The 16,241-nt window shown below is 36.1% G+C and overlaps 1 protein-coding gene across 4 annotated transcripts in view; it reads left to right on the forward strand.

Annotated features, from left to right (window-relative positions):
• Nucleotides 1–16,241, forward strand: part of AKT3 (AKT serine/threonine kinase 3) — a 154,225-nt gene that overhangs the window by 15,210 nt on the left and 122,774 nt on the right. The gene's annotated exons all lie outside the window — the stretch shown is intronic.

Raw genomic sequence — 16,241 nt, forward strand, 5'->3', positions numbered from 1 at the left:
CATGTGACTATAGCCCTGGACCTTTAAAAATTGTCCCCTTCAGCACTCAGTGTGGTTTGTGGTACAAGGAAAGGGAAAAAAATCCAACTTCTCTTTGTGATTCATAGCCCAATCAAGGAGTGTGAGGATGACTTGAAGGTATTGGGACGAAAAATGGTTTTGGGGAGCTGTCTAATGAGATGGGCCATTACAAAGGCGAGTTAGGCGAACTCAATGTAGAAATGAGAGAGGAGGACTAAAAATAGAGCTGGGGATCTCTCTCTGAATTGAGACTCTGCTAGAGAGAGGCTAGGGAAGACAGGTTGTGTTAGGGCACCATGAATGGCTGTGAAATGCAGTGAAAAGATGTTTGCTTTATTGTTATTCTTAGTGCTGTATCCATGTCAGTAATAGAGGGCTGAGGGCTGTATGTCTGTAAGGTTTTAAGCCTGCTGTTGAGCACTGAAGAATCAGATGTGATGCTACACAGTTGGCTTCAAAGCCCCGTTTTTCTGTGTGTGCTTAAATGAGGCAGCCATTAAAGTATTAATGTTTTACTCAAAATTAAGAAAATGCCAGAATTAAGTTTTTTTGAGTCTGATCATACTTGGGCTTTGAGTAGTCTTTAGGAGAAGCAGTTTCAGTGTGGTGAGAGTAGATGATACTGTGGAAGATTAAGCTGTTGTGTGTGAAAGGTCAAACAAGCAGAGATTATAGGCTGGAGGTGAGAACTTTGGACAATAGAAGACACAAAACCCAGGGGGAAGCAGTGCCTGAGAAGCTTGGGAAACATCAGGTCCCAGGGGAAAGGAGACCCTGAAACACAGTGACTGGGTGTGCCTGGACAAGTATTGCAGCCCAGCAAGAGCAGATTCAGGGAATGAAATAATTGGTGATGGGGGCTTGACACCTGTCTACACATAGTGCATTTGTAAAGTGAAGTGGGTGTTAATTTGGACTGGCTTCTGTCGGCTTCTGTGCCCCTTTGGCAGTGGTAGTGCTCCTGGAGTACATTGTGTGGCTTTTAGTTTCATCTGAAAGGAACCAGGTTTGTGCACTGTGGGACTGCTTCAAGCAGCAGATGAAAGGGCATTAACTAGGGTGGTGGGAAGATTTGCTGCCAAAGCGCTCTCCTTATCTGAACTAAAGTACTGATTCAGATCCCTGTGAGACATCAGAACTTGAACAAGTGGAGAGCCAGCAGAGCAGTCTCCTTAGAGTGGAGTCTCTGCTCAGGCAAGAGAGGACTGGGAATCTATTTTGCATGGATTGGCTTTATGGTTGTAACTTAGTATCTTAGATCCAGTGGCAGGAACCAAGCAGCTCATGGCCTGTGTCCACATGCAGCTGCAAAGATATTTTTGCAGTTCACTGGCTCAGTGAGGGTAATAATTTTTATTTCTTTCTGTTCTCCAGTTATACCTGTAGCCAGATTAGAAGAGAGATGCATTGTCTTCCTTTATGAACTCACTTTTTAGATAAAATCAACATTTTTCCTTATAATGCATACAGATGAAAGGGAAGCAATTTTGACTAAAAACCTTAAAAGCAGTGACCTGAACCTTGTTGCTGATATGCAAAAATTAAATGTTTGACATTACTGCAGTTAGTGTAACCATTCTGCAATAATTGCTGAAATGACTTTTACATTTTGGATTTGCGGAGGACAGTGTTTTGCAGAGTGAGTATTTTTAAATTTATGTAAAAGTTAGTATCCTTAATTTTACTTAACATGCTTTTACTGTATTTACTAAATTAATGATTTGCAGAGGGGGATATATTTTTAATTTATCAGTTTGGAAACAGATGTTTTTATACATGGATGAACATGCTTAGTGTGATTAAGGCTGAATCATTACAAAGATGAGTTTTATGCATATAATTCATGTGGTATTTTTTCTTTAAAGCCAAAGTTTTCTGAGTTGTAGAGTTGACCTTGTCTGTGGTCTATAATAGTCACAACAATTAGATTTAAGAATCTTTCATAACTATGCTTAATTGCAACCTAATTTCTTTATATATAACCTGTGCACAGAATTTCAATTAATTTAAACATATCAAAAGGTTTAAGAGTTTCTGTTACCATGTTATTGAAAGATCATTAGGGACGAAGGAAAAATTGACACAGATGCTAACTTTTTAAAGGACCCAGTTTTAAATTTAACGTGTCAGCTAACTTTGTCTTTACTTGAAAGAGTAAGGTCTGGTTTTGGTGAGGATATACCTAGTATGTATGGCACAACACGATGGCTAAATCATTATTTAAAGACAAAGCAAAATGTTGTCAGTTTAAGTTAGTGCTTGTGTTGCCATACCTCCATTGCCTTACCTCTGGGCTTCTGCATTCCGGTGTGGTACGTTAGGTAATGCAGTTTGCCATGGCAGTCTTTACATGGCTCACATGGAACAGCATTCCAATTTTGTAGAGAGGGAACCAAAGTACAAAATTGTTGTGGCTTAACTGTAATAACTTAAGAAGTTTGATGTAATGAGATGGTGGTAAAAAACCAGATGTCATGGAGCTTTCCTGTAATGAGGTTGTCCTGTAAATAGTGTATCACTGAAATACTGTCAAATGATTTTTCACTCAGTGTTTTTCTTTTTTTTTCTTTTTTCTTTTTTAAATGCCTTTCGTAACTACTTGGTATCTAAAATTGATGTAGTGTTAGTGTTTCTAAACTCACACAGTTCATGGAGTGTGTTTGATTTGCTGTGATGGGATTCACTCAACTGCCGCTCTCTTTCCATTTTTGCCATTCAGGACATGATGCAGATCTCATGGGATTTTGAGAAATAACTGTGGAAAATATTTACTGTTGTTATATCTTCTATCAAGGAGAATAAATAGCATAGTGGAATAAACCTATTGTTCCAAATAGCAATAGAATTGTTGTTTAAAGTGAAAATTATTTGTAGTCTTAGGGTAACATGTCTTTTCCCTCCTACCCCCAGCTCAAATCCAGAAAAAGAACTGTGTTATTTCATTTAATGGCCATTGGGTTTTACAGTTGAACCAAGACCAAACAGATGTTAATTTTGGAAATATACACTGGAGATTGAGTTCATGTGGTATGTTGGAGGTGATTTTTTTTTTGTTGTTGTTGTTGTTGGTTTTGCTTGTTGGTTTATTTTGTGGGGTTTTTAAATTTTTTTTTTTAATGGTTGCATGAATGCATTGATTGGAAAATTAATCTCAGAAGTTATGGTATTAATTGAGTGTTATTCACAACCTGTCAGAAGTCTTGTTTGCAGATTGTCTGAATTATTTGAGCAATTTAACACACCTCCAACAAAGACAAATTTAAATAGACTATGTTGAACATCTGCTACACAAAGTAGAAGAAATTTAAAGAATTTTTTTCTAATTGTCTTAGCGGATAGTAGTTTAAGGTAAAGTCTTGATTGATGAACCACTTGAAACTAAAGAAGCCTTTCATATTGTAGTTGTTCTACTCTAATTCTGTCTAATTAATAGAAAACCTGAAATTCCAACAAATTATATGAATGTAAAAGAGGCAGTTCCATGTGGACCAAAGGAACAAAAAATGACAGTGCAAGCTTTCTTATATCCTTATATGGAAGCTAGATTTTTTTTCCTTTTAATTCCCAAATAATTAAGAGATTGCTGTACCTTGCACTCAGTGTAGGAATGGATTTAGGTAGATCTGTAAAGTTGGTTGCAGTCAGGTGAATGTCACACACTGTTTGGGTTTTGGTTTTTGGCTTGGGGTTTTTTTGTTTGTTTTTGTTTTGTTTTGCTTTTTTTTTTGACATGCACTCTAAGCAGAGATCTATGTATTTAGATGCTGTTTTCCTGCAACTACCCCACTGGGAGAGGAGGGCCTCTGAGCCCTTCCTCTGTCCCACTCACTTTGTAGTTCTACCAAGATCTGCTTTTTGGAATAATTATAACCTTTTTAACCATACTTGTCCTTAAACGAGGATCAGAACCATATAAAAATCTTAAACTTGATATAACTAGGATGAGTATGGGGTGTTCTCTTTGCTAAATAACTTTATTCCAGATACTTTTTAGGTAGCACATAGGTGAGTGTAATTCTTGCAGCTCTCTACCTTGCACTATTACCAGTTTCTGTTCTTAAAGGCAGTTTGCTGTAGATATTGAAGCATGAAACACAAAGTATTTTAAACGGTCTCAAGATTTTTCTCTGCAATATCCTTGCTGAATGCCAATATAGTTAACTGTGCATGGTTGATTAATTTTTACTTTTTAAAAAATTGTTTTTGTTTCATTGTAGCTATAATAGAGACTGTTTCCAGTTTTTAAATGGTTGTACAGTTTTGATTCTCATCAGTAAAAATGATGCTCTCATACATGGAGCTCTCTTGTAGATAATAGTGGCTAAAATTCTGTGCATGTTCTTTGGTTGAATGTATTATATGTCAGATAGAAGATGCAGTAATATCTTCAAATTAGGAAGTGTTCTCCTGTGTTTGTATTAGTGTATATTAACATGGAACATTCATGGGCACTAGTATGTTGAGCTTGGAGCTATTGATGTACAGATTTCTGAAAAGAGGTTAACCAAATTCAATACCTAAATCGAATCTTTTATTTTCCCTGCAGTTGCTTGTAAGGTGTGTTTCTGGTGCTTATCACTTTGGGCTTTAAACTTTCACATATCCTGAGTTCTAGAGTAGAAAAGTGCTTTTGCTATTCGTGACAGCAACAGGTTGCTTGTTACACAGCAAAATACCTCGGCAATGGGTGGTTTTGAGTATTCTGGACACAGTGGCTTTACATGTTCTTGTATGTGTGTTCCATTTTCTGTATGATACATGCTGCCTGGTTACTCATGTTCTGAAGGGTTTCTCCATTCATACTGGTTTCTCCTATTCTTACCACTTTGTTACCCAATGAGAGCAATACTTCTAAAGAAGCAAGGTTAAACATTTTCTGTTGCAGGGATTAGGGAAGCAAGATGTTAATTCATTGCCCTTTTCCTGCTCACAACCCTTTTGGCCTTGCAGTACTGCATGACCAACAAATGTCCAAAGGGTGCTGTTGGGGAAGAATTTGAGGAACCATTTTGCAAATACATGTTTTCTGTTTATTAAAACCTCTACTTTTTTACTTGAAGCTTAAATAGTAATGCTGTGTTACTATTGGCATACTGTAATATATTGGTTACAAATGAAATTCTTTTGTGTTTATGTTACTTTCACATTGTTTTTGTAAGGATAATTTTCTTGCAATATCAGAACTTTTGATACCTTGTAAAAAATCATCTTCTCTCAATATACCTGCATGCCAGTCCAACAAATCTCCCAAGTCTTTGTGATTTACTTTATTTCAGAGGCAATCTGTGTACCTGTTATTCTCACCTCAGCTAGGTCAATCAGCTTAAGCCTCTGTGGGACCCACTTCTTTAATACTACTTCTGCTGTAATTGTCAAAAACATTATTGAGGTCAACAGCTGTGACTTGTAACTAGGTTCTGAAGGAGTTTTAGGACTGGACTAAGAAGTCAGAGTTTTAGGGCATGAGGCAAATGAGACTGCAGATTGAGATATTGAAAAATAGGCTTTTTTCAATAAAGAAGCTTTAGGGAGAAGACCAGGGAAGAAGGTTTTATAACCACTCAGTGCTGTCTTGGTTGTCTTTTGTCTTCTTACAGGAACTTCTGACCCTTCATGAGCATGTCTACAAATTTTAGACAAAGTGATGACAGTCTTTTTTCCATAAAAACCAAGGAAAGATGCTGGTAGTGAGTGGGTTTTATTCAATCTGCAAGTTCTTGAGAGCAGTTTAATAATTTCTAAATTGCAGGCAAAACGTTGTTGCTCAGTTCCAACAGCACAGACCTTGACTTGCTCTGGGAGGGTTTCCTGTTTCTCAGGGTAGGACTCCATCAGCATAATAGAGGCAAATCTTTGAGACATGCTTAGATTTTGCTTCAAACTGTGTATGTGTGTTTCCAGAGCTTTGCTTTGGACTTAGTGTCATGTCTGTTCCTATGGACTTGAGAGCTCCTTGGCAGAGGGAATGTATGAGTTGTGGTCACAGTGTAAGCCAAAGCTTGTGATAGTTGATAGTTGGGAGATTTGCTTTGGATGTATACTCCTTATCTGTAACGTTGGTGCGCATCCAGTCTTATTTTTTTCCAGTCCTCTTCAGTCCCATCTCTTACTAGTACTACTTACTCTATCTCTCAGCTAGTCTGTGTTGCTATTGATTCCTTCCCTTGCAACTCAGGGCATTGTTAGCTTACTTTATATAAATCTAAGTAAATTTCCTTGTAATCAGATCATTGCAACTCTGTCTTGTTTACTGTAAATTCTTAGTTTATAGTTTGCTTTCTAACAAAGTGCTTTCTTTAAAACTGATAGGAAGATAGGAAATGAATGTGTCGATGCCACAACACTGATAAGAAAACGCATTCTCCTTTTCTAGATGGATTCAGAAGATCACTTACAAACCGATGGCTGTCTTGACTTTGGGAGTAGTCTTCCCAAAAATACTGAATTACAATATGGTAGCAAATTACCTGTGTAAAATTAGAAAGTTCCCAGTTTCATTAGTTGTTACCATTTTTACATTGAAATTCCGAACTCTGTAATCGTCAGTTATTGACACTTGAACGGTTGAAATGTAAAATAATTTACTGGGCATAGCTTCCTGATGGTCTTTTATCAATATTGCCATAATAAGAAAGTTACTGTAACCAGAATAATCTTCACAAATAGCCGCTAATTAGGCCTAACCACACCACCAGCAAGAGTTTTGAGTGCTGCTTGGTACAAATGCTCTGTGATTTTGGTTGTGATAAATTTGTGGACAACTGTGTTCATAATGAAGGAAGACGTGTAAGACAGTAAATTATATAAAGAATTGGGCCAGTAGTACCTTAAATTTGGCACTCAGTGTTGTGGAAACCTGAATTTGTCCAAGTCACAGTTTCCCTCAGGTAAAATGGAAATAGTATTGTTACTTCACCTCAGAGACTTCCTGAATGTGGGTTTGGTTATCCTTGTGAAACTTCAAAATGTCTTACATTATAATATTCAGGCTTTTAAAAATATATTTTTATATAATTGAAATATAATTTTTGTATAGGAAGTAAAATGAATCTGATAGTTGAAGTTCAGTCTGAATGAGAAGAAGTGGATTTTTTTAAAATTTTGTTTATTCTGAGTCATTGCAGAGGAAGAGGTAAAATCTGTTAGATTGTACAAAGAGACAACTTGTTAAAGAAAATGGAAAAAATCTTAAGGTTGGTTCTTTTGTTAGGTGTATTCCAGAGAGACTGGAGGAAACGCTTGAACAATGATCCTTGGGAGAGAGTAATCTGTAGGAACGTGACAACATCTCTACCTATACTTGCACACTTTTGACCTCATGAAACTGCAGATGGGTTAGTGGTTTAACTTTTACACTCATGACAGTTCCTTCAAAGTAGTGTGCTTCTATACAGCATTGTTTGCTTTACTTTGAGTCTGGTATTCACTCGCTTTGGTTTGGACTGTGTTGGCTTTTATAATATCATGCCAGTTTATGTATGCTGACTAATACATTGGAAACTTTTCTGAACAAGTTTGTTCTTATCTTGAGAAACAGCAGCAACTACTGTATTTTAATTAGAGTCTTGCAAACTTGACCCTGATGCTCTTCCATGTTTACTTGAAACTTAAGTGGAAGCTGTTGCTGAAATGGGGAAAATGTTGTGTCCTCTCCTAGCTCAGTTGTGTTGGCACTTGTGCTCATAATGGTGACATGGTGAATCATGTCAGGAAATTTATCTGGCTAAAAATGAATCTATTTTTATTTTCCTAGCTAACTTTCAAATGGATCATTTCCCTGACCTGACTCACCATGTAGCTGCACAAACAGTAGAGCTGGCAAACGTGGGAATGGGAGAGCAGCCATGTGGAGGGGCAGGATAGCTCCCTGCTAATGGCAGCCCCCACCTTTGCTAGAGTGAATTGGCTACAAAACTGCACCTAAAACTTGTATTGCCACTACCACAGGACTATGGCACAACTAGTTTGTATTTCAGGATGGTTTTCTTTGAAAATCATGTTTAGAAAAGGACCACTGATTTATTCTATGCTAGTCCTAAATGTGATTGAATTAAAAAATGCCACCAGGAGGGTTAGCTAATTCCTGTTCCTGTGTGTTCATAGTTTTTAAACAAACAGAATTTTTTCACAGAAGAGTGACTTGGCTAAAGTCTGGAACATGAAGTGGCTCCTTAATCCTAATAATAGAGTAGCTTTGTAGTCCTCTTGTGTTTATAGTTTGAAAGCTGTTTAAAAAGAGTATTTTAACAAAAAAAACTCTCAAAGCTTATGATAGACAGGTACTCTTCTGAGGCTAGTGAGTTGTTTGCTTCTAGGTATTACTCAAGATTAAAATCATACTTGATGGTTCTCAGAGTTCAGAATATTCATAGTGTGTTGGTGAACAATCAGTGAAACTTCAGATAATATTAATTAGTAAGAGTCAGGTTTTCTCGTAGAGTTTCTGCTACATTAGGTAGAATTCTTGTAAAGTAGATTTTGTCTGAACTTCATTCTTTGTGATGAATACCCTACTTCTGTGTTTGCTTGGTTATATAACAAAGTTTGGAGAAGGATCATGTTCTTTGATTTCAACTTGCACATGAATATTTTAAATTAATTTTTGTTGTAAACATTGTATTTAGGATCCCTTTGGCTGGTTTTTAATCACAGGATCTTATACATTTAATTTACACCATGTGCACAGGATTTTATGTGGAACTACTGTTGGCACAAAGAGGCTTATGCAGAGATGATGAACATTCCCCTTTTCAACTATCCTTGCTCTGTAGGAATTGCTGTTATGTGCAGCTCTGTGGACAGCCATGCTGATAGAAGAAACAAAAAAGGTTCTTGGCAAATGAAACAAACAAAGAGTCAAAACCCCCAAATGAAACCAACTCAGCTGGTTTTTAGGGATCCTTTCAAATACTTTGTGTTCCCCTACATCCTCTCCAGGGTAGAGAAGAAGATCCAAGAAGTTAGCTGCTGTAGTTTAGTCTACAAATGGAGAGCTGAGGAAACAGTTATGGTTACAGCATGTTATTTGTGTTACATAATATCTGTGTAGTACTTACTGATGTATTTGTCTGAGATATGTTTTTTTGTGCCAGCTTCCTACATATCCACATAGTCATTAGTAGATAATCACACAAATGTTGAATGCATTGGTAGTGAGGTTTAAAACTATCTGCTGTAGATAGGTAGTGATAATAATGATAATAAAATAATAATAATAACAATAATTATATTATTATTATTATTATCCTTCAAGAATAAAAACGTGACCCACTCAAACAGGGTCACATTCTAAAAAATTCTAACATTAATAGGTGTTTTGTGTCTTTTTGAGGAACCTACTTCAATAATTTAACTTATTCTTGCATAAGAATATGAAATCCAAATTTGTGCTCATTTCTTGTAATGAATTTTCCTATAAAAAAGGTAACAAGTTTCTACTCCTGAGCAGAATAAAATAAACAGGGAGAAAAAGGCTCTTTTTATTGAGAGGCAACATGAGTGTAGAAGCATCTCTCTCTAGTTGTCCAGAGTGTGTCTGACCTCTCCTTACAGAAGGAAAGTATCTCTATAATAAAGTAAGTTTTGGTGGATAGAAAATCACAGGTTGTTGTATTCTGAGAAATAATTGTCACTGGTAAATTATCTCACAGTAAGCATTTGTATTTTTGTAGTAAATACAGTACTGCATTGTAGCTTTAGCATATTAATAGCCTTTCCTTTCTTGCAATCCACTATATTCCCTAAAAGCCATCTGTGGTTTGTGAGCTGTTGATGTCAATATATTTGTAGCTTTAGGATGGAGGAAAGTTTTTTATTGATTAGATGCATGGGTTATAAATGGGGTTGATTACCATGGTCTCTTGTCGTTTCCCAATTAACATATTTAAAAACGCTCCAAATAACTTGTCATCTTTAGAGTTCCTTGAAAATCTGTTTGTATTTCTTCACTTTGAGTGTGATATTTTATTTTTTTAATGCACAAAGCAAGAAATGAATCTATTTTAATCTTTCCTCAGAATAGATAAATATTAGGAATTACTCTCTACTGAGGAATTCCATGCATCATGATTTAACCAATGTCCAAGGAATGCAGTATTGCTGTTTAGAACACACCCTATAGGAAGAAAATGGTGTTTCAAAATGCACCCTCTGAAACACAGAAGGTTTTAGTGGGCATAAAGCCTTGCAGAGGCTTAGAATCAGAAAGACAGAACTCAATAAAGCATGTGAAGTTGGCAGTTTCCTTAAGTCCTCATTGTGAGAAAAGAGATGTCTTTTTATTGACTTTAGCTGCACTGATGTGTCTCTTTAACTGTGGAATGGTGTGAGCTGCTGTGGGGAGCCTGGGATGCCAAGCAGGTACCGAGAGCAGTAAAGATCAGGAGAAGTTTCTCGGAGTCTGTTTTAAGGATAATCTCCAAGGAAATAGCCTTTTATGCTCATGCTGCACTAAGGAGCACTCTTTTTTCTGAAAGAAAAATATACATTGATAGTTTCAGCTTCCGTTGTAGTTAGAGATTCTGTTCCTAGTTTGAAAGTGTAAAAATGGAAGAATTGGTGTGTTTTACAGGTATTTTTCTTTTGGTTCATACTGTAACTCTTATTGGATATTTCTAGTGTAAAAATCTGTCATTAGTTTTGCTACACATTTCCCCTGACCACAGTTGCTCTCTGGTCTTGTTTGAAAGAGTCACTGGTAGATGCTACTATTTTTGCATGGTTCTAAGCACCTGATGAGCCTGTTGAGAGTACAGAGCATTTGATAAAATGGGAAGGATACAGAGAATGGAGACATTTAAAAGAAGGGCTAGATAGCCTGGGAAAGTGAGCAAGTTTGGTATGGAAATGAGGTACCTGTATTGCTAGATACAGCATCAAAGAATTAAAAAATAGAGAAAGTTTAATGTAAAGATAAGGTTTTGGAAAATAAACGCTGAAAACTTGCATTGCAAGGACTGGTGATTTTAATTACTTAAGAAAGCATGAGAAGTCTCTGAAACAAACAAGAATTCCATAGTAATTGCAGTAACTTCTGTCATGCTGCAATGCATCCTTGTCTTTCAGTGTTTAGAAAATGAAGTTAAAAGAAAACCATTCTTTTTTGTTTGGTTGGGTTTTTGTTTGGTTTTTGTGGGGGTTTTTTTGTGTTTGTGCTTTGTTTACAGTGCTATTATGTAATTATAAGGAAAAAAATATAGACAGAATTAATTCCTGAAAACTCCCAGCTCAAAGTCTGCACTGGAAAGTAAAAGAATACAAGAAAGGAATAAATGTATATGTTTTGGTAGTTAGGTGCCTGTCATCTGGGGATTTCAGTAAGGAGCAGGCATTACGAATTGGCAAGGCAACAGTTTCATTTACCAACTAAATAAGATACGGTCATAAAAATCCATGTTTTAAAGACCAGGGTGTGAAACTTCAACTCAGATATTGCTTTCCATCTCAACATATGGATGTGAAAGCTGGAAATCCAACAAAGGTACAGACATCTAAATGCCTTTGAAAGCAAATGCCTTAGAAAAATACTATGTATTAAATGGAATGAATTTTTAACAGATGCCAAGATTCATTAGACAGCTCAAAAACCCCTTGGCTCTAAAGTTATCCAGAAAAGAAGATGGAATTATCATCTGGAACATATGTTAAGAATGAAGCCAGAGCATCTGTCACGGAAAGCATGCCACTGGGCAGCTGGAGGAACACACAAAAAGCACCAACTGAAAGAGTCTCTCCATCGAACAACGCCAAAGGCAAAAAGGTTGTGGGACATCACACTGGATGCGCAAGGAGTGGTTCAGAGCAGACAAAAACTGCAGAGAGCTTTTTGGCTTTCTGTGGGTTTTTTCCAGTGGGTGTAAACTGAAGAGTTTTGGGTTGTTTTCTCTTAATATTGCAGATAGAAAGGGGTGATTAAAAATTGAAGGTCAGAAATAAAAACTACAGATTAAATACAGCATTTAATTATAATGTATTTGTTTTAGAATTTGTATATAATTTCAGCCCTGAAAAGAGAAAGAAGATAGTGTAATTAAATAAACCTTCAGATGCATTCCCACTGATTAGCTTAATGTATAATAGAGCATTAAGGATTATTTCAATAAAAATCCAGGCTTATTTTATCCAAGTCACCTATGGCTGATGACACTACTATGGATTACCTTTTCTCTGAGAGCACTTGCTCTTACATTTTTCTACTTTTTCGCTTCGCAGGAGTTCTAGAATTTCCAAACCAGCATCTCTCTGCAATATAGTGTCTTTTAACTTGCCCTAGTATGAGCCTAATGTTACAAAGGTTTATGTTGGATACAGCAGAATTTAAATTTTATAAAAGACTTCTAGTTGAAATGGAAGCTTTCAAATCTGTTCTCTCAATCTGTCTCTTGATCGTGTGTTATGCAAAACATTTTATTAAAATATAACAATCCCAACAAAGTTTGTCCAAAGTAAGCATTCAGTTATGTCTTAGACTTGGTAAAGAGAATTGGCCTGTGGTCTTATTTTCCCCTTGTGATATTCCAGGGGAAAAAAAATCTCCCAAACAGGGGTGTGTGTTATGGCTCTTTTGTTTGTTTCCTTGATTTTTTGGGGGGTGGGGTTTTTTGGTATTTATTTTTTGGGTTTTTTTGTTAATTTGGGTTGTTTGGTTTTTTTCCCCCTTCACTGAATCATCTCACTCACTGAGTCCCAGCCTAACATGTGGGAGTGAGAATATCCTGTGAGAAGTTTGAACAACTCATTCACCTTCTAGATGCATCTTATGATTCTAAGTAGTGAACTAAGACTGTGAGTTCCACTTAGCAGGTAACAAGTTTAGGCAAAATGAGTAACTCTGCAAACATTTCCAAGGTTTATTGATATCCGCAGCTTTTCTGCTTCTTCCTCTTACAGTATGATGAGTGTTACAGTGATTATTTTGTAATGCCTCATAAAGGAGAGAAAAGCTTTCAAATACAACTCAGCTGCACTTACAGGCTCAATGTTCAGGAAACAAGTTTTATTTTTCTTTTAAAATATTTACAGATAGTGTTTTTGTCCCATTTACACATTTGGTGTTGATAGAGCTCAGTTCAGATGCCTTCTTCCCATGCACTGGAGGTAAGGCATCTAGTTATAGTTTGTCCTGCAGAGCCTACACAGTCATGATTTTCTACTTCAACAGATTCTGCATCTGATTTATTGTGTAATTAGATCCAGTTAGGATTGCAGTTAAAACTAACAAATTTTGTCAGAGGTTGTCCATTCCATCAAATTCAGAGCAGATTTTGGTTATGTTACATGGAAAAATTAATCCAGCACACTCCTGAATATCTCTTCTCCTTTTGTTTCCATGGCCATTTGCTCTTTTGTGTGCATGGCAACTGAAATTTCTGTGTATCCAGTTTGTAATAGAGTACTTTCAGTAGTACTGAAGGCAAGCTTAGAAATAATGTCTCTGGAAATAAAAGAAGTGAAAAGACATAGTGTAATATACTATTTCAAGTTATGTGTTGCCTAGTGGTTTGAAATGCAGTTGTCCTGTGCTCACTGCTAAAGATTTTTGCTCAAGAGTACATAACAATAAAAAATCTTCAAGAGCTAAAAATACAGGATTACTGCATTCTTTGACCTGTGGTCAGAGAGTTGGCAGGAGTCGCCCTGTATTGTTTGTTCAAGGTTTGTTTGAAGAGAACAATTATAGGATGATCATTAAAAATATTGACATATTTTTCAGGAGCAGAGGATTAAAAACACATCTTTAAGAAAGAGGATTTTTAAGTATTAAGTTTGATTGCATTAAACAAAGTAGGAACAAAAAGAAAACATTGTTTAAATCTTAATTTGAATTCCAGTTATTGAGGAAGTGGTTGTTTATTGAAATTGTGGATATTTCTGTGCATTTTCCTTGCCGTGTTTTGATACAATATACTACAAAATCTAGTTTAGCAGAATCTTGATCTCTTAAGAAAGATAGGCAACCCTTCCATGTAGAAGATCTCCAGTAGGATGAGAGGAGTCCTCAGTGGATTTTTGTCAAAAGACTGAACGAAGACTTCATCCCCCCCATTTTGATGCAGAGTCAAAATCAATCTAGACATACAGGGTAATAGTTATGACTAAGAGAGTTTGCCAGGTTGATAGCCTTGAATGAGTGATTCTCTGGTGTTGAACTCTGGTTTGCACAGATGAGAGTACACGGGTTCCCACAGTACAGCTCTGCTGAGTTTATGCCAGATTTTTTACTAAATTAGTTCTGTAATAAAATTGGAATGTTTCAGTCTTTGTCTTTCTGCTGTGTAGGGTCAGCACGCCTGCCTTGTTTTGTCCTTGTCCCTGACTCAACTTTATTCCTTTCATAGCTGCTTTGAGATGTTGTTTTGGGAATTGCCTGTGAAGGAGGACTGGCATTTCCCTCCACTTTCCCTTTGGATGTACTGCTGAGTGTAGTTGCTCCTGCTCCTTCCAGAAACTGTTTAAAGCAAAACAAAATTTCCCCTCCAGACTTTTCTCTTAAAACCTGGGTAATCTTTACTTTTATGATGTTTATAATGTTTGATAACATGACTGTTATCAATGTTGTACATATGATGACGAAAGAGTGCTTCCTGTATATAATAACTGTTTATTGAACGAACAGAGGGTTGCAGTGTAGATACTCCTCATAACATAATGGAGAAGTGTATCACTTTCTCATTAACCTCACTAAACTAGGAGGACTAGTACAGTTGTCTTTATATTTCAAACTACCTACTAAAATAACTAGGTAAGTGCAAAAGTACTAGTCTTTGTTTCCAACAAGGCTGCCAATTGAGATTATGTATTGATACATTTTTATTTGACTTAAAAATGTGATAGTGGAAGAAATTTTGAGCGTTAAAATTGTATGTTCCCCATTTTGATGCGGACTCAAAACCAAAATAAGTCCATGCATGATGTTTGTCTTAGGTGTTCTTGAAAGCTGCAGTGACTTTTGGATACAAAGTTGTTCTGCAACTTAACAAACTTTATTTGGACCAACTTTCTAACAATATGTAGTCTAAATTTCCCTGCTGATCATTTTTTGTACTGCCATCTGTAGATGTGAAGCACAATTAATCACTGTCCTCCTTATGAGACTCGCATATTTTAAGATTATTATATTCCGCCTTCCTCTTACTCCCTACCATATTCTCTGTTCTAGCATAAGCCTAGTTATTTTTAGTGTACTTCAAACTTGGTGTTTTCTTAAAAACAAAAAAAAGCCCTATACGGTCGTGTTCTCTCAGAGCCTTTACCACTTTAGTGGCCCCTTGCCTTAATTTGTTAATGCTCAAAATTTGTAAATGCTGATATTTCAGAGATTTTAGCTTTGCCTGATCAAAAAAATAAATTCTTATTTTAGTTCTTTTTTCCTTGATTTGCATACAAAGTCTTTGTTAGTATGTGGCATAGTGATATTTAGCTCTTATGCTATTTGTCTTTTTTGTAACATCATTGCATTGCTTGTTCTTCACAGATTTTTCAAAGACAATCAAATTTCTAAATCTGGACTACTGTAAAGAATTCTTGCTGTCTTGGCATCTCCATATGTGACTGATTTGTAACTGGATGATAATTTGTTTTACACCTTTAGAATGTTTATCTTGCTCTTTTTTATTCTGTATCTTACCTGCTAAGAGCGTCCATACTCCAGAGGTGTTTTTTTAAGATGTGCTAATCTGTTCTGTGGTGGTTTTATTTTTTGTTGGAAAATAGCTTTTTTTATTATACCTAAATAAGTGATCTCTTCAGTGTGCCTGTGACAGTCAGCTCACTGATCAGCTAAAAACAGAATTCAAAGAAATGAGCAACGGAGAATTATTCGTCCTTCCATCATTTAATATGTTAGGGGGGGGAAAAAAAACATCTGAGGCTTTTAATGAGTGGTGACATCAGAGTGATTGAGGATATTTTGATTGTTCTGGGAAGCTGGATGAATAATACTCAAATACTTTTTTTAATCTGTTGATTTCCATCAACTGTCGTAGTGTTATTATAATCTTACCTTTTATTAACACATCCTATTACATTTAAATTTGCCCCTGACTTTTTTGCTCTAAGGATTTTTAGTTTGTTTGCTTTAGTGTATGTATTATAAAGAAAGCTGGAAGTAGTATTTGACTGTTCGTGGGTTTTTTAGTATTTTAATATTTATTTTGGGTCTTTTAGTAATTGTTAGTCTTCTCTGAAGGGACAGAGGACCTTTTAAAATCCAAATAATGTAT

This window comes from Corvus moneduloides, chromosome 3 (genome assembly GCF_009650955.1).
Source record: "Corvus moneduloides isolate bCorMon1 chromosome 3, bCorMon1.pri, whole genome shotgun sequence".
In the NCBI taxonomy this organism is placed as follows: Eukaryota; Metazoa; Chordata; class Aves; order Passeriformes; family Corvidae; genus Corvus; species Corvus moneduloides.